This window comes from Telopea speciosissima, chromosome 1 (assembly GCF_018873765.1).
Source record: "Telopea speciosissima isolate NSW1024214 ecotype Mountain lineage chromosome 1, Tspe_v1, whole genome shotgun sequence".
Taxonomy (NCBI): Eukaryota; Viridiplantae; Streptophyta; class Magnoliopsida; order Proteales; family Proteaceae; genus Telopea; species Telopea speciosissima.
In genome coordinates this window covers 79,521,410-79,532,691 of record NC_057916.1, presented here as the reverse complement: position 1 = coordinate 79,532,691, position 11,282 = coordinate 79,521,410, and positions in this window count along the sequence as shown.

Below are 11,282 nucleotides of genomic sequence, written 5' to 3'. Positions count from 1 at the left end.
GTTCAATTCTATCTTTTATTTTTTCTTCTTCTTGGTATTCTTTATCTCTTCCCTTCGCCTCATGGTGTGAGATAGAAAAACTTTTCATTATGTTATATCATTAGGGTAAAGATACACCAGCCTGGTAGTTCTTTTTTATGAGGTACAAATAGGAGAATTTGTCCTGTAAGCATAAGAGCTATTTAAATTCCATGAAACTCTCACAAGGGTTTATGGACAAAGATCGGGAAAGCCCTTTTGGGTTGTATCTGAATACATGGAAAGTGATGGTTTTATGGCAGCAACAAAAGCCCAAGCTCATGGAATTATTGATCTTGTCATGGTCGAAAAGAGTGGTGATTTCATGTAAACCTGTGATTTCATTTTGAATCATAGCATAGTTTGAATGAAACGAACCTTGCTTTGATATTTAGTTTTTTTGTCGGGGTAAAATAAAAATATTATTTATAGGAAATGGATGTAATTTATAATCATTCGGTCAGGATCGATCTAAACCGACCATAGATTAATAAAAGTATTAAATCCTGTGCAATAATACAGAATTAAATTGCCAAAGAATTTTCATTTTCTTCACACATTTGTGACTTGCAACATAATTTCTACTAGACGGCCTTCAAGGAAGGAATTTTCTTCACGGTCCACCTAGTTGTGCTATATGGAAGGGAGATGTAGCAGTATATCTTTCTCTGTATTGGAGAATCTAATTGAACATGTGTTGAATTCTAGACAAAAATTCAATAACATAGGTAGGGCCTTCCATAATTGAAGCAGTTTTTAAGTCACTCTGTTTTGGTGGAAACGAATTTAATCAGAAGAACGTGAGTGACTTATGGATGAAGGATTACACTAATCCATAATCCATGGATTGAAAACAGGTTAAACTATCGTACATGTCACAAATAGGGCCCTTATTACCAGAGAGTCAATTATGTTGTTAAACTTCTTTTGACCTCGAAAGGGGACTGTAAATGTTAAACATCCTTAAGAATGGGCTTAACGATAAGCGGTGCTAGTATAACCCACTTTTGCAGATGATCAATTATGTCCTTATTATCTGCCTCCACAATGACTTGAATAAAATCTTCTAATATAACTGCCAACATTGACAATCAAATCGCCGATACTTTACCCACCATTGGAATCGAGAAAGGAATGGGGTCGGATATGGCGAATCATGGACGATCATTGGAAGCAGTTTTTTAGTCACATGCCAATATTTGATGAGACTTAAATTTGGTGGAATTATCTACTTCATCTTCTAATCATGATTATTTTTCAAATCGATTTGATTTCTACTCGTTATTCTTAAGAAGTAAATTTTTATTTTGGTACTTGACGTAGAAAGACTAAAAAAATAAAGGCGACAGCCTTATACATGGTAATCATATGGTTGAGATATATTCTCAAATTTGACATATAGAATGACCAAAATTTACATTTAGAGATCTACCAAAAAAAAATTTATATTTAGAAAAATAAATTTTTGTTTTGGTACTTGGTGTGATGTAGAACCACGAAAAAACATGGTGGACAGCGTTGTATACCGTGGTCATATGGTTGAAAAACCTATAAAATTTTCTATGCCGCTCACGTAGGAGTTTTTTATTCATTTTTTTCTCTAAAAAGAAATAAGAAATTTCACCAAATTTATTTTGGAGTGCAAGTTAAACCTCTTAATTACAAGTTTATTCAGTTACATAAAGATATGGGTACAAGCTCAGCATGCCAGCACTGTGCCATGTTTGAGTGTGTCTGCTCCACCCCCTATGAAAATGACCCGCTACCATCCCATCCTATCCTCTCCATTGGGCAGAGCGGTTAGCTCCAGGAAAGCTAGCGGCATGCCCAATCCTGCCCATATATCTATGTATCCTATAAAAGTACATACTCAATTTTCTTTCCAATTTTTTTGATTTTCAAAATACCCCTGAGACCCCTCCTACGAGCTCTTTTTCCCACACGAATAGACGCATCTTCTGGTTCCGCTAACAAATAGGTACCTCCCCTCCTCTCACAAACAAATCACGAACCACTCTCTCTCTCTTACCATTCTCAGACACGTCCTGTCTCACTCTCCCATTTTTCTCTCTTGCGTCAAGAGCTTGGAAGCTCTCCCTAGCACTACAAACCGTTTGTAAACCGATTGTGAATCGGATAATAAAAACCTGTTAAATCAAACCGTATGCAAAACAATTCTGATTTTGATTGATTCCAATCCGGTTTGATTTTGATTTCACATAGGGGTGTCAATTCCAAGCCTGATCCAGTTATTAAACCAGTCAGGATTGAACCCGATATATTTAATAATCAGGCTTGAGCTAGCCCGACATGTTTAATAATCGGGCACTCCCGATATGGGGTCTTTGCCCGTGTCACACATCAGACGGATTAACCCATTCTAAGCCCGACCTAACCCGCTCGGTTACAACCCAACCCTTTAAGATAGAACTTGTAGTGTTTACTCAGAAGTATCAGAAAATTGTACGTGGACTTTCAGAGTGGTTTGGGTAACCATTGACAGCAATTTGTAGTGTTTACTCAGAAGTATCAAAAAATTTGTAGTGTTCTCAACTAAGTCATGCAACACAAGAAGAAAGTGGGTTTCCCAAACATTTTGTATGCTTTTTATTTTATGTGACGAGTTCTTCTATGAATTATTATCTTGCCAATCAGCTGGAAAACTGAGATGTCCACTTGAGACAAAACATACTGGCCGGGTTTTTGTACACGCTCCATTACACCATATAATATTGTGAAACTAATCTAAATCCTGAATTTTATCCATCGCCTCAACCATTGGCCATCACCATATGGATCATGTCACAAGGAAGCCATGGTCTTACCAAAAAAAAAAAAAAAAAGGAAGCCATGGTGAAGTAATCACACTTTTTCATGGCAAATAACATGTTCATTGCAAACTATAAAGATTAAGTGGAACTAAACTGAAACATTGGCATCCAGAAATTTCTAATGCCCATTTACACTTCATCTCACACCTACCTTTGATCATCCAGAAGCCTCACTATACGGCGTTTAGAGACCGTCTAGGGTTAAAGTGTTAAATAAGCCCATGGGCTGGTTAAGGTCCAATTCTAGTATCTGATTATAGCCAGAGTCCGACTGAGCCCGTCCAAGCCCGGCCCAGCCAAATTAGCTAATCGGGCGGTTACGGTGCAGGGCTTGAACTTGTTAACCCTAGTTAGGCCCAACCGAGACCAATCGGTTGACACCATGGTTTGAGGAATTGGTATCAGATCGGCTGATCTGGTGGATTCGTATCGGTATTGGTCCCTGACCGATCCCGTACTAGTGGATCGGTAGAGAAATGGATAAAAATGGGAAAAATTAATTTTTTAACAAAAACAAAGTCGATCTAGACCGATACAGCAGATCCGAATCAGTATCAACAGAGAGATTGATACCAATCCAATACCAATTACTAAAACCCTGGACTCGACTTGACACCCCTATTTTCACATTGTTACCATTTAAACCGCAAGCAACCCATAGCTCGATTGATTGGTAGCATTGCTAGTTAAGTGCATCGAATCGTAATCCTCTCAGGTTCCTTGCCCGGTCAGGTGCTCCGGTTCCTCTCATAGGGGGGCCGAAAATGACGACCTCACCCCCTGCCCGAACACGTTGCCCGGGTGGGGTTCAGTCGTCATTTCCACCTCCCAGTGAGAGGAACGGGAGCACCTGACCAGGAAGGGAACCTGAGAGGATAAAAATTCTGAGTGCATCCCCCCGATCACTATCTGCTCCATTTCTCTGCCCGGTCCATTTTCCAAAGTTCATCTAATAGGGGGCGGAAATGAAAACCCTACCCCCTGCCTGAACACACTGCCAAGGTGGGGTCCACCCCACTATTAGAGGGACTTGGGGAAATGGACCGGGTAGGAAATGGAGCAGATAATTCCCCCCCCTTCCCCAACAAGAAGGCACCCTCTTCTCCCCAAGTGGGTTTCCATACCCATATGAGAATGTGAGAATAGATCCCAACCATCAGATGGGCATCCACCATATGATTACACCCCCGCACCTTATAGATCACCCCCTCCCCCCAAAAAAAAACTGTTAAGGAAAAAATGCAGAAAAGGAAAGATAATGCTATGGCAACTCCTCCTAGAACGAGATAAGAGAAGTGATTTCTATTCTCTTCAGGTTACAGATATTTATATACCCTTCTAGCTAACAACTGTCCCTTCAAAAGCAATCCCAACGGAAATATTCCCATTCTGAGACGAGTTTGTTACAATTATTCCCCCATGACAATTCTGTTACACCTAATCATTTAGCACAGCAAGTCTTTTGGCCTTTCTGATGGTCCTGCGTGGGATCGTCATAGCAGTAGAAGGGCTAGTATCCACGTTGCTGGTATCCACGTCACCTGGTGATACTACCGTATCAAAATCACACAGACGTAAAGAATAACCGGAACGTACAGAATAACCAGGAATCGCAAATCCTTACCAAAGCGATTCAAGATTTAAATATTAACTCCTTTCCCTCCATACTTTACATTCTCTAACACTCTGAAAACCCTCTTCTCTTCGTCTCTCGGTCTCTCCCTCTAGTTACTATGCTGGCTCTAATCTCTCAATCTCCTAACTTTTGTTTCGAATGGGCAAGGGATCCAAAATGAGAAAGGCAAAAAAGGAGGCGAAGGGGCTTTGCTAGGCAAAAAAGGAGGCGAATGGGCAAGGGATGCATGCTTGTTAGAAACTTAGGTCTCATCCTCAAAAGCTAGCCATTAAGGAGAGGGTGCCCACTGCCCAAGTACCTATTAACCCACCCACATTCCTTTTCATATCCGATGCGAGACTATTCTTTTTGCCTTATGCATAGATATCCAAAAAATCTCCCCCTCCATGCGGATGACAAACATGTGGACTTGAGATCTCGATCTCCTCCTCCACGCGGGAGTTGACCTGGAGCTTGAGATCAAACCCTGAGAATCCTCGGCCAAATGAGAATTTTCACGTCCCAACTCTGATACCAAATTTTTAGGAACTTGGGTCTCATCCTTAAAAGCTACCTATTAAGGACATGGTTCAAAATTTCGTGATATATCGTCGAAATTTTGGTATATTTCGGTAAATTTTAGTATATTTCGTCGAAATTCCATAAAATTTCGATATATTTTGTTAAACAATGTGTATGTAACTATTTATACATAAGGGTCCGACCGTATACTATCAATCAAGGGTGTAAACCCAAAACACCACTTTGAGTTCATTTTTTTTTTTTTGCAATATGAAGGTTTAAATGTGTTTATTTAGCTTAACTAAGGGTGTACATGAAGTATCAGGCCTTAATATGACCAAAAATCCACCGAGATGGAATGCCAAAATATGGTAGAAAAAATACCATATTTCGATAAAATTTTGGTATATTTCAAAAATCTTGACCAGCCCAAAATGGCGAGATGAGACAAGATTTTAAACCTTGGTTAAGGAGAGGGGCACTGTACACGCCATTTTCTCTTGTTGTCTAGTGAGTAACTGAGTATTTCCTTAAGATTAGTCAAGCTCCTGTAGTTTACTTCAGTTGTATGAATATCCTTCTACGTTTTGCAATTAATGTTGGTTACATTGAATAAATACAAAATGGCAGGAATGAGGAGAGAGAGGTACTGTATCACTGTGTATGTTAGGAAATAACAGAAATACCATTTAATATGTCATCACAATATAAGTATGAGATTCTAATAAAAAAATGAAATATCCAATTTATCCTACCTAATTGATACTTCAATGTTTTATTTTTTATCACTTAATAGTCTTTTCACCATTTTGTTATTTTTCCAAATGTAACCCATCATTGTTACATGAATAATAACTTTTATTAAAATTGGTCACATTACATGTTTCCAGAGACAGATTTTATCAACCACCAATGGTGTTCCAATTATCTTCTGAAAACGTTTGCAGAACAGGTTTACCAAGGGGATAAAAAACGGTTTCTCAGCAAAGAAACTGAAAAAATAACTGTTCTAGTGTTTCCCAGCACAGTTCCAGAACAAAAACACCTGGTAAGGTTATCAAGCGGGCCCTCTGAAAACCCTCTTCTCTCCGTCTCTCGGTCTCTCCCTCTAACTACTACGTTGGCTCTAATCGCTCAATCTTCTAACTTTTGTTTCGAATGGACAAGGGATCCAAAATGAAAAAGGCAAAAAAAGAGGCAAAGGGGCATTGCTATTGCTATTGTACTGCGCGTTTTAAGTATATAGAAGGACTTGTAGAGCATGTGGATCATGCATGCTTGTTAGGAACTTAAGTCTCATCCTCAAAAGCTAGCCATTAAGGAGAGGGTGCCCAAGTACTTATTAACCCACCCACATTCCCTTTCATATCCGATGTGGGACTATTCTTTTTGTCTTATACATGGACATCCCAACAATCTCCCCCTTCATGCGGATGACAAACACGGAGACCTAAGATTTCGATCTCCCCCTCCATGCGGGAGTTGACCTGGAGCCTGAGATCAAACCCCGAGAATCCTCGACCAAATGAAAATTTTCATGTCCCAGCTCTGATACCAATTTTTTAGGAACTTAGGTCTCATCCTTAAAAGCTAGCTATTAAGGACATGGTTCAAAATTTCATGATATATCGCCAAAATTTTGGTATATTTCGATAATTTCAACACTATCGAGGCGATATGGGCTTTCGAAATGCAAAATATTTAAATTTTAGAATATTTCGGTAAATTTTGGTATATTTCGTCGAAATTTTGTAAATTTCGGTATAGTTTATTAAACAATGTGTATTTAACTATTTATACATAAAGGTTCGACCGTATACTATCAATCAAGGGTGCAAACTCAAAACACCACTTTGAGTTCATTTTTTTTTGTAATATGAAGGTTTAAATGTGTTTATTTAGCTTAAATAAGGGTATACATGAAGTATCAGGACTTAATATGGCCAAAAACCCACCGAGATGGAGTGCCAAAATATGGCAGAAAAAATACCATATTTCGATGAAATTTCGGTATATTTCAGAAATCTCGACCAGCCTAAAATGACAAGATGAGACGAGATTTTAAACCTTAGTTAAGGAAAGAGTGCCTAAGTACCTATTAACCCACCCACATCCCTTTTCATATTTGATGTGAGACTATTCTTTTTGCCTTATGCATGGATTTCCCAATAATCTCTTCCTCCATGCGGATGGCAAACACGTGGAGCCTGAGATCCTAATTTCCCCCTCCACGAGGGAGCGGACGTGGAGCCTGAGATCAAACCCCGAGAATCCTTGACCAAACGAAAATTTTCACGTCCCGACTCTGATACCAATTTTTTAGGAACTTGAGTCTCATCCTAAAAAACTAACCATTAAGTAGAGGGTGCATTCTGTCCTATTTGCAAAAAAGGGTTTGATTGTAAAAATCGTTTTATCATTCACGCGGCCAAAGAACATGACAAAGTCAGTTTAAATGCCCATTATGCAAGCAGTCGTTCACTGATCTTTATAGATACGTCAGGCATACACAAAATTATCAACATTAGGGTATTTTCTGTTCTTTCTTTTTTTATTTTATATTCTTTGAAAAGTAATTCTGTAGATGCTTCAATTCTTCCCTTTTTTTTAAAACGTAAATAAAAATAATTAGATTCTTTAGATTTCTGGGTGTGATTATGTTTTGTTTAGGATTGAATGCCCTAAATTATTAGCAGATCATATGATTATATGAATATATCAGTTAATTTCTTTGTGTTGTTAATTTAGTCTGTAAAAAGGACAAGATTATTGTCAAGAAAGATAATTGTTATGAAAATGATGGGGGAGAAAATTAGTAAATTCATTTTGTATTTCTATCAATAGCAAATTGCATATAGTTTAGTTAATGTGTCTTGGGATCGAATCTTGTATTTACCCTTTTAATCCTCCAACCACATGCTTCTCAAAATAATTTACTTAATATTGTCAAAGGATTAATCAACAGTGATGCATTACAGGTCCATACAACACATTAAAGTTCTAAACTTATTAGGCTGTCTTGTACTGTTGGCACCTTGCACTAGCACCCTAAACAATCAATGAGATAAGCCTGTGTGACACAATAATACAGAGATTGATTGAATTCACCGACACAGCATTTAATGAAAACAAACACTAATTAAAGAGAATAGCACTTACTGATGGAAAGCCTGAGAGAATACAAATCTAAAAATCAAATGAGGGTTAGGGTTTGTAGCTGAAACCTAGACAAAATCTCTCGAGGAAATAAAATGAAAACTGATTCTTTATATTGCCCCTTATGGCATTATTATAGTCTTTTTTAACTCAAGCGTAAGACATCCAATAAATTATATCGATTGGAATCATAATTGTACCTCAAACCCTATAATATTTACTTGCATACTAAGTAATGCAGGCCCCTTGGGCTTTACTTTAAATACTCAATACCAAAATAAGTAATTAAGGTAAAAAAAAAAAAAAAAGAAAAGCAAGAGATATTTGGCTGTATCCTATCCTTCTGCATCGTTCAACCTCAAAATTGTAGTTTGAGTCCGCTAGTCCTGGCTTAAACTTGGTTCAATTAGTATCAGACCTAAAATTGGACTCATCTTTCTTAAAACATGATGCTTTTATATAGTTCTTAGAAGTTTCTAATTATAGTACCTTTAAAAAGGGCCTCTTATCGACTCAAGTTGGTAGGAAAGGTTCCATTCCCCTGTTCACGTTATTGCGGCATGTCAAATTTAAATATTTTATATATTCATATTTTAGGTGACCAAGTCAATTGTACGCGGGATTTTGGTGATTGTCTCTTATTCACCACCCACTTAGATCCTAATGGAGGGTGTTGGGGTCATAAGTAGATGAAGTGGTTGTCTAATAGATGCTTTGACCTTACTTGGGAAAATAACATGTCTTCTAGTTTTATCTTGGAGACCTCATTTGTTAATGAATTTCATGCTTTCAGGAAGAAAATAGTTTAGATGTTCAAGGAGGGCGGGCCTTGGTGCAATAGTTAGGTTGCTCCACTGTGACCAAGTGGTCACTGGTTCCCGTCTGGAAACAGTCTCTTTGCGAAAGCAGGGGTAAGGTTGCTTACATTACCCTCCTCAGACTCATAGTGATAGGAGCCTCGTGCACTGGGTACGCCTTTTACTGCTGACATTTTGACCATGAGAACTGCATGTTAATCGAACCTGATCTAAAACGATCCATGTGCAGTTCATTTTTTTACCTGAAAAATTTTCAAGTATCTATATTAAGCCCTTTCTTTTTTAAGTAATGAATCCTGAAACTTTTCTTTGTTGATTTTCTTATTGTGTGTGTGTGTGGGGGGGGGGGGGTGGGTGGGTGGGTGGGGGGAGAACCACCGGAAAAAGGATAAATGGGTGAAAAGTTCAATCAGATTTGCTCAAATGCTTTTGAAACAGGTAGAAGCTTGGGCTACTAAAAAATTAAATTAATGTTCTGTAGTGCAAATTGATGGTGTACTAAGCATTGATTGTTATTGTTATGGTAATAAAGTTTTTTTTCATACCATCACTCTTATTTGAACTGTAAAAAAATCTTTGTAGAGTGATTCAGCTCATTTATAGATAAAATCAATTTTCAAGTGTTCTTATATTTAAACCTTTGGTTTCAACAGTTCTTCCAGTGTAAGAAATTGAAGGTTCTAGATGTATCTAGTTATGTTCAGGTAGGTCCATTTGAAACTGTTATTTTAATATACTTTTGTTTTTCATTCTATTCCTTATGATCTGATGTATCTTTTTGATCTCGTCTTCAAAAAACATATACCTATTGTTTGAGTTAAAATAATACCGCAAGCGTACAGGTCAATCGTAGCTATGGGTCGAACACGAGGAGATATACGTCACTCTATTTAATTAACTTAAAAGTAATGCAAAGTGAACCAAATTAAAGTGTTAAATTAAACTAATTAAACTAATAAAAATTAATGCATCCTAACTCATAAGCATCTAACAAAATTAAGGGACTAAATTGGCGTTCTAACACATGAGCATCTAACTATCAAACTAATGCAAATTGAAAGGAATAAAAATGCAGCCACACATAATAACCACATAAAAAGGAATAAAGGAATAAAAGTGCATCCACAAACCACAACCATATAAAAAAAATAAAAGAAATAGAGGGAGAAGAAGAAGAAGATAGAGAGAGATAGAGGAGAGCGAGAATGAGATTAAGGGTTTAGAGAATGAGATACCTTGATGTACTTGAACCGGATTGAACTTGCTTGCATGAATACTTGAATAAACTTACCATGACTTCCTCTTCTAAATCTCTAAGTCTTGTCATCAATATAGGAACTTAGACTAGGAAGCTTTAAACTGAAGCTATTACAACCATTAAACTAGACTTATGAAATCAAAACTAAGAACTTGAAAGAATAATCTTATGAAATCAAAACTAAAAACTAGAAAGCCAAAAATCACAATTTAGAAGGAAAAGAAGAGAAGAAATTTCACTAAAAATTTTACTCCTTTACAAGAGAGGGGCTAGAGGTATTTATAGGGGGAAGGAGAGAAGAAATAAGAGAAGAGAGAAAAGGGGGAGGGGCTCCACGATTTTGGAGCTCCTCTCCTTCTAAAAATCGTGGAGAGGAGAGAGAGTGCGAGAAGGGAATCCAAAAATAAAAGAAGAGAATCTTCTCCTTCCTCCTTTACAATGCTTGATCCCCAAGAAAAAAAATATAAATAGAAAGAGGGAGAGAAGAGAATATTGTTTACATAAACTTTCTATTTCTAGAAAAGTAAATTTCTAATTCTAACTTGTGCTTCCTTTGTAGATATCTTCTCCAAGCAATGAGATCAAAGCATCTTTGACTTTTCAACCTTCCATAGATGAGAAAATATCTTTCAAAATAAATCTATCCCCAGTAGACTTCCAAAAGTGCCCTTGAAAAGTTGGAGGAGAGAGAGAAAATGATGACTAGGATAGTGATGACTAGGATTCCACTCAACCAAATAACAAAATTCCCAATGTGCCCTCTAAAAATAGTGAGGCATTAAATGCAGCCCAGAAAAATCGTGGACACCTTGTGAGCCTTCAAAACTATGGAATCTAGTGGCAGTGTGGGTCCCTCCATGTAGGTAGCAGTCCTTCTCTCTCTTCAAGAATGCAAAATTATCAAAACGGTCCTGTACTTGCAATAGATCTCCACCATTGCTTAGAAATATCTTCTATAATATCAAAAATGTCATTGGGCAGTGGTAAAATGACTATGGGATTGCACTACAGCTCCTTTCTGACCCATTATCCATTCTTGGGCTGAAAAGAATAATCAACTGTAC